Source organism: Poromitra crassiceps (assembly GCF_964638095.1).
Source record: "Poromitra crassiceps genome assembly, chromosome: 1".
In the NCBI taxonomy this organism is placed as follows: domain Eukaryota; kingdom Metazoa; phylum Chordata; class Actinopteri; order Beryciformes; family Melamphaidae; genus Poromitra; species Poromitra crassiceps.
The window spans coordinates 126797191-126813421 of record NC_139623.1 but is presented as its reverse complement, the minus strand read 5'-3'; positions in this window follow the sequence as shown (position 1 = coordinate 126813421).

Here is a 16231-nt window from a genome sequence, read left to right as displayed (position 1 = left end):
AAGCCTCGTGCATCTCCTGTAAAAATATTGTAGCTATTGAAGGTGTATAACCTATTTTACGGACCCATTAGGTGGCGACAGTGCTCTCCAGATTAGAGAAAGTTGAGGAAAAAAAAGCAGAAAAAGCCCTGTCATGAAAGAGAAACCGATGCATGAGCCAGAGCGGCACAGATTGCTCTGGCTGCCTGGAGCCAACGTTTGCTGCGAACAGCAGTCAATCCGCACCCACAAATGTCTCTGTCTCTGCTGCATAGCTTCTCCACACGATTAGCCGCCAGAAAATAAAACCAAAGCCAAACCATTCTCATGAGAATGGTTTGGCTTTTCAGTGTCGCGCTGGGAGCCGGCGCACAAGGCTGAGCGCTCCGAAAATAGACTGGGTGCAGCGCACTTTGAAACGCGAGCCCCATCCAGACTCCCCCGACGAGCGGCCGCCATCTGAACGTGGATCCGTGAGGCAGCAGAGCCTGCCATAGCAGGCAGCAGAGACTCGCCTGACACACGCAGCAGCCAGCACAGCGAGCAGAGCCACCAGAGACACTCTCACGGAGGAGGAGTTTGGAGTTGAGGGGGGTGTGGGTGCTGTTTATTGAAGGAAATTACTGTTCAGATGTTTCAGGTCAGAAAATATTAGTTTCAGAGTCAATGATTTGCTTGAAATGCTTAATTTCACAAAAGGCTCAATATCTCAGCTTCTAGATGGAAACGCCTGTTTTTGCTGTTTTTGACCTATCTTCTCCGGCTGATAACTAAAGAACGGAAAATGATATCAATAAACTTTTTTTTGCTGCTGATACAATAGTCTCATCGTTCTTTGTGCCTGTTCGGTGTTTACATCACACAATATTCTGTGGGCCTCGAGAAATCACTGAAAACGCTCTGAAACTCTGGCACTGGGAGCGTCCGTTCTCCAAAAGTGGCTGGCACTCAATGAGTTAACGAGCTGTCGGACTAATGAGACGTCTGTCCAATGTGTAATCTTTCGGACTCGTGAGGTGTCGGAATAGTGCCATGGCACCGCAGCCGGTCAGTCAGAGCCAATGCAGAGCTTGCAGGGAGCGGAAAGGGATTTTCTTCCGCTGCCGACATATTCTATTTATTAGCTCTGGCCAGCATGGCCAGCAGCTCTATAAGTCACTCGGTTGGTAGGTAGGTCTGTTGGTTGGTCGGTTGGTCCACAAAATTCACCACACTTTAGCCGACAGCTTTCGCCCTACAATTATTTTTAGGGGTACTTTTTACTTCTACTTGAGTAACTATTATAAATACTCTACCAGCCACGGGTTCTCAGTCTTGAACGCCTCAATGTTGTCCTTTATCATCTTCAGAGAGGCCTCAGCCTGACTTTTCTGATGGTGCAGCTCCCTTGCCATCTTCTTATATAGATTTTTCTCAGCCCGGAGCCCCTCAGCCTCCACTGTCAGACCATCGATGTGATTCTGGAGCTGACCAATGATCTCATCTTTCGTCTTAATGAGGCACCTGGCATCCTTTAGAGAGGCTTCAGGCATCTTCTGCTCAGTCAGGTTAGTGGTTTCAGCTTTAAACAGTTGAATGAGTTCCTCTCTCGGCCTCTGATTTAATGGATCTGCCTGTTGGGGAGGAGACTCTGGACTCAAACTTCTCACAGACACTGCCCCAGATTTCATCTTACTTTCGTGTGGCTCTCGATAGACCGTGTAGGCCCGTGATGATAGTAGTGAGGATTTTCCTTCTATTTCCACGATAAGTCCATTTAGACTTATTAATTGAGGGTCTACTGTGGATTCTGCATTGCCAGCGGACATTCCCATTGGAGTGCTGGTTGGAGCATTGGATGCAGTGAGGATCCCTCCACCCTGGGACTGTGGATTGGGATCTTGTAGCGGTTGGCTGGAACTTGGTACATCACCATGTTGTTGGGCGCTCTGGTCAGACATTGTTAGAACGGACCCGTGTGAACTACTGCCTACCGGTCTTACTTATAGCTTCAGTAGTGAATTTATGACATCACTAATGAGGTCAGTTATGCCATAATCAGCTACTTGTTATGTCACTAATGGTCTGATTGATGTAGGACTTATGACATCATCAATGACCTCAAACCATCTCTGAAGATGTCACCTCGGGTGGTGACATCTTGAATACTTGTTGCTAATGATGTCACCTCTACTGTGACATCACTGCTGTGGTGACCTCACCACTTGGGATGTTATACTGCATAGGGTTGGCACGATGGACGATGGCATCGACCATCGTGATGGGCCGACCCCCCATCGACCTCTGAGCCTTCTACATCGGATCATCGTAATTAATTGTCTGATCGAATTAAAATTTTGCCGTTTTAATAATAAAAAATACCAAGTCCACTTACCGTGACGCGTGGGGGACGCGCCGGCGGCATTAAATGAGCGCACCCAGTTCAGACTCAGAGAAGCCTCCCCTCCCCCTCCTCCGCTCTAGTGCTTCTCTGCACTGGGTGCGCTTGTTTAATGTCGCCAGGGCGTCCCCCGCGTGTGAGAAGTCAGTTGTTTTGTTGTGAAAACCTTTAAGACAAAGAAGAAACTTCACGTTCTTTACTGTTTTCAACCCACACTGAGTACAAGTCTTTAACTGTGAATTTAACTCGCCTGTTTCCAAAGTAAAAGTTGCTCCATTACAGCACTACCAGCAATATTGAACGGCACAAAACAAATAACGTTAACGTTACAGATCCTGACCAACAACGTGTGTGTGTGTTGAATTTAACTAGCTGGCAGAAAACTGACAGAATTACTGGCAGATATAACGTTCGCGTGGGCCTTGAACCTAATGAGAGAGAGTTGAGGAGACTTGAGAGAGTTGAGAGAGAAATACAGCAGCAGCAGCAGCTACTGCTTCAGTCGCCTGGCTCTGTGCAGTAGTCGCCTGCTTGTCGGTCTCATGTAGAGCCCAGCTGTCCTGCTGTTAACGTGCATTGCAGCGGCGGATGGCATCGTCCATCACGATGTTTCACTATGTGGAACCATCACGATGGCTATTTGCATAACTAATAGTTAATGAGTAGTTAATGAATAATTCATCATTAGTCAATCACTAGTTAATCATAGTTAACCTAACTAACTATCCGGTGTGCAACATTGTCAGACTAAACTTCGGCTGACACCCCAAAAACCTACAATCCGCTACAGAAAAATGTATATTGATTGTTTATTAACTGGCCCCTGGCCTTCTATCATTTCACGAAAGTGGCCCCCGCGCAAAGCAAGTTGAGTATCCCTGCTGTAACACAGGTTGAAAATGTGTAGATTAAGATGAGCCCCTTTATTGGATGTTGCAACAAGACACTGTTCTGTGTGTTGACATTTTCCTGCCATACAGTTTAAAATATTGCTAGATGGATTGAGCACAGATGAGCTATAAGAACAAACCATATGGCAGTGGTGGTATTTGAACCCACGCCTCCAGAGAGATTGGAGTTTAAATCCAACGCCTTAGACCACTCGGCCACACTACCAGCTGATTGACTGCTGTCTCCGGTACAATGCTTGGGAAGTAGCTATGGTGACCAGAGAGGCAGAGAAGACAGAAAGCTGCCAACATGGGTTGATTACGGCATGCGGTCACAAGTTCCTGGAAAACCTAGGATTTAGCAGAGGATGGTTTCTATCCATCGACCTCTGGGTTATGGGCCCAGCACGCTTCCGCTGCGCCACTCTGCTTCTATGTAGCCAAGCTGGGACTTGAACCCACAATCTCTGACACCTCATCCATTAGGCCACTGGGAGTACACCCACAGCTGGCTCAAGTTTTACGAGACAGAACCAGAGTGGCAACTGGTGTTCTCAATTAAAACTGTTACTACTGTAATAGATGTTTAAGATTTGATGATGAGTGAGTTCCTTCATTGGATGTTGCAAGAAGACTCATTGTGCTGTGTTTTGACATTTTCCTGCCATACTGTTGTACAGTAGGTATTGCTAGAAGGATTGAGCACAAAGGAGCAAAGCTAACCACAAGCACTATAGCAGTGGTGGGATTTGAACCCACGCCTCCCGAGAGACTGGAGCCTTAATCCAGTGCCTTAAACCACTCGGCCACACTACCAGATGTCAGAATATCATCTCCGGTACAATGCTTGGGAAGTAGCTATGGTGACCACTGCAGCAGAAAGGCGGGAAAGCATGCCATTGCAGACATGGGTTGCTTACGCATGCGGTGACAAAATAAAGGTATAGACTTAGGAGTCGAGACATGATGGAGGCTTTCTTCTTGGAAAAACAAGGATTTAGCAGAGGATGGTTTCGATCCATCGACCTCTGGGTTATGGGCCCAGCACACTTCCGCTGCGCCACTCTGTTTTCAGTCAGCCGCTGAGGCTACACGCATGACTGGCTGCAGTGTCACAATGCAGACCCAGCATTCTAACGGCCAGGGCCGTGCAGAGACCCTTAGAGGGGCAGGGGCTCAAAAGTTAAAAAAGGGCACAACACCGCAGCACGGTGCGGTTTCACTGTTGTTGATCCGCCAGTCAGTCTGAGCTCAACAGTTGGGCAGTGGGCAGGATGGCGAAGGCATAACCCGTCCGTCTCTGCCTCTGATTGGCGCAGGAGACGAGGAGAGACGCACGATAGGATAGCCAAGCGAATGTGATTGGATCAACAACGTTTGACACCAGGCCAATCAGAGGCAAAGAAAGGAGAGTCATGCCTTCGCCATCCTGGGAAAAAAAAGTTGTGCACATCACAGAAACTCAGATGATTACTTAACTTCTGGTTGAAAGGTCAACATGTGTAAACTGTCCGGATTTTTTTTTATTATTGCTAAATTGTTATTTATTGTTGGCATGCCTTCACTGTAAAAAAATAATAATAATAATAATTCTAAAAGGCACTTTGGGCATCACGGGAAAACGGGGAGGTGCTCGGGCACCCCTAGCACCCCCCTCTGCAAATGCTGCTGTGGTGGACAGAGGAGCAATAATGACAAGCCATATGGCAGCTGAGGGGATTGAACCCACACCTCCAGAGAGACTGGAGCCCAAATCCAGGGCCTTAGAACACTCGCACACACTACTATCTGTTTCACTGCCATCTCCTCTACGATGCTTGCAAAGTAGTGGTGGTGTCCACTGCAGCACAGGAGCGAGAAGGCATGCCAATCTACACATGGGTTCATTACTCATGTGGTGACATGAGAATTTAGGCATGCATTTTGACGTTGTGGACATGATGGAGGCTTTCTTCTTGGAAAAAATTTCATTCAGCAGAGGATGGTTTCGATCCATCGACCTCTGGGTTATGGGCCCAGCACGCTTCTGCTGCACCCCTCTGCTTCTTGACAGCTAATATTGGAGTTTACCTCACAATCTATTCTGTCTCATCCATTAGGCATCTGGGTCTACATCCACAGCCAGTTTAAGTGTAACGGGACATAATCAGCATGGCAACTGGTGCTCTCAATTAAAACTGTTGATACTGTAACACGTTGAAAATGTGAAGATTAAGATGAGGCCCTTTATTGGATGTTGCAAACAAGACACTGTCCTGTATGTTGACATTTTCAAGCCATACAGTTTAAAGTATTCCTAGAAGGATTTATCATAGACGAGCTATAACAACAACCCACATGAAAATGGTTGGATTTGAACGCACGCCTCCAGAGAAATCGGAGCCTAAGTCCAAAGCCTTGGACCACTTGGCCACACTACCAGGTGATTGGCTACCATCTCCGGTACAATGCTTGGGAAGTAGCTATGGTGACCACTGCAGCAGAGAGGAGAGAAAGCATGCCAATGTAGACATGGGTTGATTACCCATGTGACGTTCTTGGAAAAAGTAGGATTTAGCAGAGGATGGTTTTGATCCAACGACCTCTGGGTTATGGGCCCAGCACGCTTCCACTGCGCCACTCTGTTTCCTGTCAGCCGTGTGGGGACTTGAACCCACAATCTCTGGCACCTCATCCATTAGGCCACTGGGTTTACAACAAAGGCCGGCTGTGGTGTCAAGGTGTAGCTGCAGCACGGTAATGGTCGTTCTCAGCTACAATTGATGCTAATACATGCTGCAGTGCTGTCCATGGCAGCTCAGCATCGACATGGGTTGATTACTCATGGAATGACAGTAGAACGAATGCATGGACGTAGGACTAGTGGACATGATGGAGGATTTCTGTTTGGAAAAGTTCAGATTTAGCAGAGGACTGATTCAATCCATCGTGCTGCACCATTCTGCTTTCAGTTAGCTTCTGGGGCTACACCCATAGCTGGCTGCAGTGTCACAATGTAGACCCAGCATGCTAACCCCTGTTCCCCCTTAATAGGCTGCTGTGGTGTCCAAGCCATGTCATGGGTTGACTCATAAGATGACAGAAGAATGAAGGCATAGTCATAGGAGTCACGGATATGATGGAGGCTTTCTTTTTGGAAAAACAAGGATTTAGCAGAGGATGGTTTCAATCCATCGACTTCTGGGTTATGGGCGCAGCACGCTTCCGCTGCGCCACTCTGTTTTCAGTCAGCCACTGAGGCTACACGCATGACTGGCTGCAGTGTCACAATGCAGACCTAGTATTCTAACAGCCAGGGCCGTGCAGAGACCCTTAGAGGGGCAGGGGCTCAAAAGTTAAAAAAGGGCACAACACCGCAGCACGGTGCGGTTTCACTGTTGTTGATCCGCCAGTCAGTCTGAGCTCAACAGTTGGGCAGAGGGCAGGATGGCGAAGGCATAACCCGTCCGTGTCTGCCTCTGTTTGGCGCAGGAGACAAGGAGAGACGCACGATAGGATAGCCAAGCGAATGTGATTGGATCAACAACGTTTGACACCAGGCCAATCAGAGGCAGAGAAGGGAGAGTCATGCCTTCGCCATCCTGGGAAAAAAAAGTTGTGCACATCACAGAAACCCAGATGATTACTTAACTTCCGGTTGAATGGTCAACATGTGTAAACTGTCCGGATTTTTTTTTTATTGCTTAATTGTTATTTATTGTTGGCATGCCTTCACTGTAAAAAAATAATAATAATAATAATTCTAAAAGGCACTTTGGGCATCACGGGAAAACGGGGAGGTGCTCGGGCACCCCTAGCACCCCCCTCTGCAAATGCTGCTGTGATGTACAGAGGAGCAATAATGACAAGCCATATGGCAGCTGAGGGGATTGAACCCACACCTCCAGAGAGACTGGAGTCCAAATCCAGGGCCTTAGAGCACTCGCACACACTACTATCTGTTTCACTGCCATCTCCTCTACGATGCTTGGAAGGTAGTTGTGGTGTTCACTGCAGCACAGGAGCGAGAAGGCATGCCAATCTACACATGGGTTCATTACTCATGTGGTGACATGAGAATTTAGGCATGCATTTTTAAGTTGTGGACATGATGGAGGCTTTCTTAGAAAAACTCAGATTTAGCAGAGGATGGTTTCGATAATCCATCGACCTCTGGGTTATGGGCCCAGCACGCTTCCGCTGAGCCACTCTGCTTCTATCTAGCCAAGTTGGGACTTGAACCCACAATCTCTGACATCTCATCCATTAGGCCACTGGGAGTACACCCACAGCTGGCTCAAGTTTTACCAGAACCAGAGGCAACTGGTGTTCTCAATTAAAACTGTTACTACTGTAATAGATGTTTAAGATTTGATGAGTGAACTCATCCATTGGATGTTGCAAGAAGACTCATTGTGCTGTAACATTTTCCTGCCATACTGTTGTACAGTAGGTATTGCTAGAAGGATTGAGCACAAAGGAGCAAAGCTAACCACAAGCAGTATGGCAGGGGTGGGATTTGAACCCACGCCTCCCGAGAGACTGAAGCCTTAATCCAGCGCCTAATGGCTCAATTCCACCACATTTTACAGCCCTGCACAGCCCGTCACCACTCGGCTCTACTTGCTTCAACCCGATGGACGTTCTGCTTCGACCGCCCTTCATCTGCCCCCGCCCACACCTGGTCGTCACAGCGACCGCATATCTGCCCTCCACCCATGTTCTGAAATAGGCTATAACATAACGTTACAATTAAATCCATACACAGAACTTTTAAACTGTTTATGAAATACTGGTGCCTCTAAATTACCTACAGTGTGTGTGTGTGTGTGTGTGTGTGTGTGAGAGAGAGAGAGAGAGAGAGAGAGCAGTGCTGGCATGATCACAGTCCTTGATCCTGGCCTGAGCAGCCAGCTCATAGCATCACAGCATGTTGGGCGGGTGTTAGTGTACATGGGCAAAAGTGACAATCGACCAGGAGAATGGATATCACTTTGTTGTTAGTCAAAACTCACAAGCGCTGCACGAGGGACGGGCGCGAGGGACGGGGGTTGCGCTAGAGTGAAGCCTCTACCCCCGCGGCCTCTCACCAGGCAAAACCGCGGCTTCACCAGGCGCCTGCGGCCTAGCGGAGCCGACGCAGCACTAACTACACAAGCGCTTCAGAGCAGCGGACTTTTGGACAATTGAAACCACCGCGCCGATTTTATTTCACCAGAGGCGAAGGCAGCAAAACAAAAGACTGATAGAAAAGCATAATAGAAGAGAAAAGAAGGTAAACTGGTATGCAGCGCTGCATTGACAGTCAGTAGGATATAGAGAGTAAACACGATTCTGCCTGACCAATCAGTCGCCTACAATGTTTTCACGTCACGGTATGGACCCGGGTTGGCAGAATAGAACCACGACGAGGCAGGTACTAAAAGTAGCCCAGCTCAGCCCCAAATCTAACCGAGCTGGGCCGGTTTATACCGGTGGGATGAGACCAAAAGTCGAGTCAAGCAGAGCGGGACCGCGCTACTAGCTGCGGTGGGATTGGGCCATTAGACCACTCTGCCACACTACCAGATGATGGAATGTCAACTCCGGTACAATGCTTGGGAAGTAGCTATGGTGACCACTGCAGCAGAAAGGCAGAAAAGCATGCCATTGCAGACATGGGTTGCTTATGCATGCGGTGACAAAATAAAAAGGTATAGACGTAGGAGTCAAGACATGATGGAGGCTTTCTTCTTGGAAAAACTAGAATTTAGCAGAGGATGGTTTCGATCCATCGACCTCTGGGTTATGGGCCCAGCACGCTTCCGCTGCGCCACTCTGCTTTCGGTCAGCCACTGAGGCTACACCCATGACTGGCTGCAGTGTCACAATGTAGACCCAGCATTCCAATGGCCGTTCCACCTTAAAATGCTGCTGTGGTGTACAGAGGACCAATAACAACAAGCCATATGGCAGTGGAGGGAATTGAACCCACACCTCCAGAGAGACTGGAGCCCAAATCCAGGGCCTTAGACCACTCAGACACACTACTATCTGTTTCACTGCCATCTCCTCTACGATGCTTGGAAAGTAGTGGTGGTGTCCACTGCAGCACAGGAGCGAGAAGGCATGCCAATCTACACATGGGTTCATTACTCATGTGGTGACATGAGAATTTAGGCATGCATTTTGACGTTGTGGACATGATGGAGGCTTTCTTCTTGGAAAAAATTTCATTCAGCAGAAGATGGTTTCGATCCATCGACCTCTGGGTTATGGGCCCAGCACGCTTCTGCTGCACCCCTCTGCTTCTTGACAGCTAATATTGGAGTTTACCTCACAATCTATTCTGTCTCATCCATTAGGCATCTGGGTCTACATCCACAGCCAGTTTAAGTGTAACGGGACATAATCAGCATGGCAACTGGTGCTCTCAATTAAAACTGTTGATACTGTAACACGTTGAAAATGTGAAGAATAAGATGAGCCCCTTTATTGGATGTTGCAACAAGACACTGTCATGTGTGTTGACATTTTCCTGCCATACAGTTTAAAATATTGCTCGATGGATTGAGCACAGATGAGCTATAACTACAAACCATATGGCAGTGGTGGGATTTGAACCCACGCCTCCAGAGAGATTGGAGCCTAAATCCAACGCCTTAGACCACTCGGCCACACTACCAGGTGCTTGGCTACTGTCTCCGGTACAATGCTTGGGAAGTAGCTTTGGTGACCAGAGAGGCAGAGAAGACAGAAAGCTGCCAACATGGGTTGATTACGGCATGCGGTCACAAGTTCCTGGAAAACCTAGGATTTAGCAGAGGATGGTTTCTATCCATCGACCTCTGGGTTATGGGCCCAGCACGCTTCCGCTGCGCCACTCTGCTTCTATGTAGCCAAGCTGGGACTTGAACCCACAATCTCTGACATCTCATCCATTAGGCCACTGGTACACCCACAGCTGGCTCAAGTTTTATGAGACAGAACCAGAGTGGCAACTGGTGTTCTCAATTAAAACTGTTACTACTGTAATAGATGTTTAAGATTTGATGATGAGTGAGTTCCTTCATTGGATGTTGCAAGAAGACTGATTGTGCTGTGTTTTGACATTTTCCTGCCATACTGTTGTACAGTAGGTATTGCTAGAAGGATTGAGCACAAATGAGCAAAGCTAACCACAAGCACTATGGCAGTGGTGGGATTTGAACCCATGCCTCCCGAGAGACTGGAGCCTTAATCCAGTGCCTTAAGCCACTCGGCCACACTACCAGATGTTGGAATATCATCTCCGGTACAATGCTTGGGAAGTAGCTATGGTGACCACTGCAGCAGAAAGGCGGGAAAGCATGCATTACATTACATTACATTACGTCATTTGGCAGACGCTTTTATCCAAAGCGACTTAGAATAACACGTTTTTTGTCAGCAATGGAGCAATCAACTATGGAGCACAGTCTATGACAACTACAACTTCTGAAGAAACAGTGGTACAAGTTTAGGTTAGTGCTACAAGTTTAGTTTTTTTTTTAGTTTTTTTTTTGATAAAGAAAGAGAGAGAACGAAGTTAGATCAAGAAGGGCCCAGATGGAGCCTGAAAAGGTGTGTCTTTAGTCTTTTCCGAAAGATTGGCAGTGATTCAGCCGTCCTGACCGAAGGTGGAAGCTCGTTCCACCATTGAGGTGCCAGGGACGAGAAGAGTCGAGATCAGGATGAGCGACTTTTGAGCCCCCGTAGCGAAGGAGGGGCAAGGCGACCTGCACTGGTGGAGGAGTGAAGGGAGCGCTGAGAGGTTTGGAACCTGACCATAGATTGCAGGTACAGGGGAGCTGACTGGTGTACTGCCCTGTAGGCCAGTACCAGTGTCTTGAATTTGATGCGGGCCGAGATGGGAAGCCAGTGGAGCTCCTGGAAGAGGGGAGTGACGTGAGAGAATTTGGGTTGGTTGAATACCAGACGGGCTGCAGCGTTCTGAATGAGCTGAATCGGTCGGATGTCGGTGGCAGGTAGGCCGGCCAGGAGCACGTTGCAGTATGCCATTGCAGACATGGGTTGCTTACGCATGCGGTGACAAAATAAAGGTATAGACTTAGGAGTCGAGACATGATGGAGGCTTTCTTCTTGGAAAAGCTAGGATTTAGCAGAGGATGGTTTCGATCCATCGACCTCTGGGTTATGGGCCCAGCACGCTTCTGCTGCACCCCTCTGCTTCTTGACAGCTAATATTGGAGTTTACCTCACAATCTATTCTGTCTCATCCATTAGGCATCTGGGTCTACATCCACAGCCAGCTTAAGTGTAACGGGACATAATCAGCATGGCAACTGGTGCTCTCAATTAAAACTGTTGATACTGTAACACGTTGAAAATGTGAAGATTAAGATGAGGCCCTTTATTGGATGTTGCAAACAAGACACTGTCCTGTATGTTGACATTTTCAAGCCATACAGTTTAAAGTATTCCTAGAAGGATTTCTCATAGACGAGCTATAACAACAACCCACATGACAATGGTTGGATTTGAACGCACACCTCCAGAGAAATCGGAGCCTAAGTCCAAAGCCTTGGACCACTTGGCCACACTACCAGGTGATTGGCTACCATCTCCAGTACAATGCTTGGGAAGTAGCTATGGTGACCACTGCAGCAGAGAGGAGAGAAAGCATGCCAATGTAGACATGGGTTGATTACCCATGTGGTGACGTTCTTGGAAAAAGTAGGATTTAGCAGAGGATGGTTTCGATCCAACGACCTCTGGGTTATGGGCCCAGCACGCTTCCACTGCGCCACTCTGTTTCCTGTCAGCCGTGTGGGGACTTGAACCCACAATCTCTGGCACCTCATCCATTAGGCCACTGGGTTTACAACAAAGGCCGGCTGTGGTGTCAAGGTGTAGCTGCAGCACGGTAATGGTCGTTCTCAGCTACAATTGATGCTAATACATGCTGCAGTGCTGTCCATGGCAGCTCAGCATCGACATGGGTTGATTACTCATGGAAAGACAGTAGAACGAATGCATGGATGTAGGACTAGTGGACATGATGGAGGATTTCTGTTTGGAAAAGTTCAGATTTAGCAGAGGACTGATTCAAGCCATCGTGCTGCACCACTCTGCTTTCAGTTAGCTTCTGGGGCTACACCCATAGCTGGCTGCAGTGTCACAATGTAGACCCAGCATGCTAACCCCTGTTCCCCCTTAATAGGCTGCTGTGGTGTCCAAGCCATGTCATGGGTTGACTCATAAGATGACAGAAGAATGAAGGCATAGTCATAGGAGTCACGGACATGATGGAGGCTTTCTTTTTGGAAAAACAAGGATTTAGCAGAGGATGGTTTCAATCCATCGACCTCTGGGATATGGGCCCAGCACGCTTCCGCTGCTCCACTCTGCTTCCAGGAAGGTAAGATGAGAATTGACCTCACAATCTATTGTGTCTCATCCATTAGGCATCTGGGTCTACATCAACAGCCAGCTTAAGTGTAACAGGACAGAATCAGCATGGCAACTGGCGTTCACAATTAAAACTGTTGATACTGTAACACATGTTGAAAATGTGAAGAATAAGATGAGCCCCTTTATTGGATGTTGCAACAAGACACTGTCATGTGTGTTGACATTTTCCTGCCATACAGTTTAAATTATTGCTCGATGGATTGAGCAGAGATGAGCTATAACTACAAACCATATGGCAGTGGTGGGATTTGAACCCACGCCTCCAGAGAGATTGGAGCCTAAATCCAACGCCTTAGACCACTCGGCCACACTACCAGGTGGTTGTACTGTCTCCAGTACAATGCTTGGGAAGTAGCTATGGTGACCAGAGAGGCAGAGAAGACAGAAAGCTGCCAACATGGGTTGATTACGGCATGCGGTCACAAGTTCCTGGAAAACCTAGGATTTAGCAGAGGATGGTTTCTATCCATCGACCTCTGGGTTATGGGCCCAGCACGCTTCCGCTGCGCCACTCTGCTTCTATGTAGCCAAGCTGGGACTTGAACCCACAATCTCTGACACCTCACCTATTAGGCCACTGGGAGTACACCCACAGCTGGCTCAAGGTTTACGAGACAGAACCAGAGTGGCAACTGGTGTTCTCAATTAAAACTGTTACTACTGTAATAGATGTTTAAGATTTGATGATGAGTGAGTTCCTTCATTGGATGTTGCAAGAAGACTCATTGTGCTGTGTTTTGACATTTTCCTGCCATACTGTTGTACAGTATGTATTGCTAGAAGGATTGAGCACAAAGGAGCAAAGCTAACCACAAGCACTATGGCAGTGGTGGGATTTGAACCCACGCCTCCCGAGAGACTGGAGCCTTAATCCAGTGCCTTAAACCACTCGGCCACACTACGAGATGTCAGAATATCATCTCCGGTACAATGCTTGGGAAGTAGCTATGGTGACCACTGCAGCAGAAAGGCGGGAAAGCATGCCATTGCAGACATGGGTTGCTTACGCATGCGGTGACAAAATAAAGGTATAGACTTAGGAGTCGAGACATGATGGAGGCTTTCTTCTTGGAAAAACAAGGATTTAGCAGAGGATGGTTTCGATCCATCGACCTCTGGGTTATGGGCCCAGCACACTTCCGCTGCGCCATTCTGTTTTCAGTCAGCCGCTGAGGCTACACGCATGACTGGCTGCACTGTCACAATGCAGACCCAGCATTCTAACGGCCAGGGCCGTGCAGAGACCCTTAGAGGGGCAGGGGCTCAAAAGTTAAAAAGGGGCACAACACCGCAGCACGGTGCGGTTTCACTGTTGTTGATCCGCCAGTCAGTCTGAGCTCAACAGTTGGGCAGTGGGCAGGATGGCGAAGGCATAACCCGTCCGTCTCTGCCTCTGATTGGCGCAGGAGACGAGGAGAGACGCACGATAGGATAGCCAAGCGAATGTGATTGGATCAACAACGTTTGACACCAGGCCAATCAGAGGCAAAGAAAGGAGAGTCATGCCTTCGCCATCCTGGGAAAAAAAAGTTGTGCACATCACAGAAACTCAGATGATTACTTAACTTCTGGTTGAAAGGTCAACATGTGTAAACTGTCCGGATTTTTTTTTATTATTGCTAAATTGTTATTTATTGTTGGCATGCCTTCACTGTAAAAAAAAAATAATAATAATAATTCTAAAAGGCACTTTGGGCATCACGGGAAAACGGGGAGGTGCTCGGGCACCCCTAGCACCCCCCTCTGCAAATGCTGCTGTGGTGGACAGAGGAGCAATAATGACAAGCCATATGGCAGCTGAGGGGATTGAACCCACACCTCCAGAGAGACTGGAGCCCAAATCCAGGGCCTTAGAACACTCGCACACACTGCTATCTGTTTCACTGCCATCTCCTCTACGATGCTTGGAAGGTAGTTGTGGTGTCCACTGCAGCACAGGAGCGAGAAGGCATGCCAATCTACACATGGGTTGATTACTCATGTCGTGACATGAGAATTTAGGCATGCATTTTTAAGTTGTGGACATGATGGAGGCTTTCTTCTTAGAAAAACTCAGATTTAGCAGAGGATGGTTTCGATAATCCATCAACCTCTGGGTTATGGGCCCAGCACGCTTCCGCTGAGCCACTCTGCTTCTATGTAGCCAAGTTGGGACTTGAACCCACAATCTCTGACATCTCATCCATTAGGCCACTGGGAGTACACCCACAGCTGGCTCAAGTTTTACCAGAACCAGAGGCAACTGGTGTTCTCAATTAAAACTGTTACTACTGTAATAGATGTTTAAGATTTGATGAGTGAGCTCCTTCATTGGATGTTGCAAGAAGACTTATTGTGCTGTGACATTTTCCTGCCATACTGTTGTACAGTAGGTATTGCTAGAAGGATTGAGCACAAAGGAGCAAAGCTAACCACAAGCAGTATGGCAGTGGTGGGATTTGAACCCACGCCTCCCGAGAGAGTGGAGCCTTAATCCAGCACCTTAGACCACTCGGCCACACTACCAGATGTTGGAATGTCAACTCCGGTACAATGCTTGGGAAGTAGCTATGGTGACCACTGCAGCAGAAAGACGGAAAAGCATGCCATTGCAGACATGGGTTGCTTATGCATGCGGTGACAAAATAAAAAGGTATAGACGTAGGAGTCAAGACTTGATGGAGGCTTTCTTCTTGGAAAAACTAGGATTTAGCAGAGGATGGTTTCGATCCATCGACCTCTGGGTTATGGGCCCAGCACGCTTCCGCTGCGCCACTCTGCTTTCGGTCAGCCATTGAGGCTACACCCATGACTGGCTGCAGTGTCACAATGTAGACCCAGCATTCCAATGGCCGTTCCACCTTAAAATGCTGCTGTGGTGTACAGAGGACCAATAACAACAAGCCATATGGCAGTGGAGGGAATTGAACCCACACCTCCAGAGAGACTGGAGCCCAAATCCAGGGCCTTAGACCACTCACACACACTACTATCTGTTTCACTGCCATCTCCTCTACGATGCTTGCAAAGTAGTGGTGGTGTCCACTGCAGCACAGGAGCGAGAAGGCATGCCAATCTACACATGGGTTCATTACTCATGTGGTGACATGAGAATTTAGGCATGCATTTTGACGTTGTGGACATGATGGAGGCTTTCTTCTTGGAAAAAATTTCATTCAGCAGAGGATGGTTTCGATCCATCGACCTCTGGGTTATGGGCCCAGCACGCTTCTGCTGCACCCCTCTGCTTCTTGACAGCTAATATTGGAGTTTACCTCACAATCTATTCTGTCTCATCCATTAGGCATCTGGGTCTACATCCACAGCCAGTTTAAGTGTAACGGGACATAATCAGCATGGCAACTGGTGCTCTCAATTAAAACTGTTGATACTGTAACACGTTGAAAATGTGAAGATTAAGATGAGCCCCTTTATTGGATGTTGCAACAAGACACTGTCATGTGTGTTGACATTTTCCTGCCATACAGTTTAAATTATTGCTCGATGGATTGAGCAGAGATGAGCTATAACTACAAACCATATGGCAGTGGTGGGATTTGAACCCACGCCTCCAGAGAGATTGGAGCCTAAA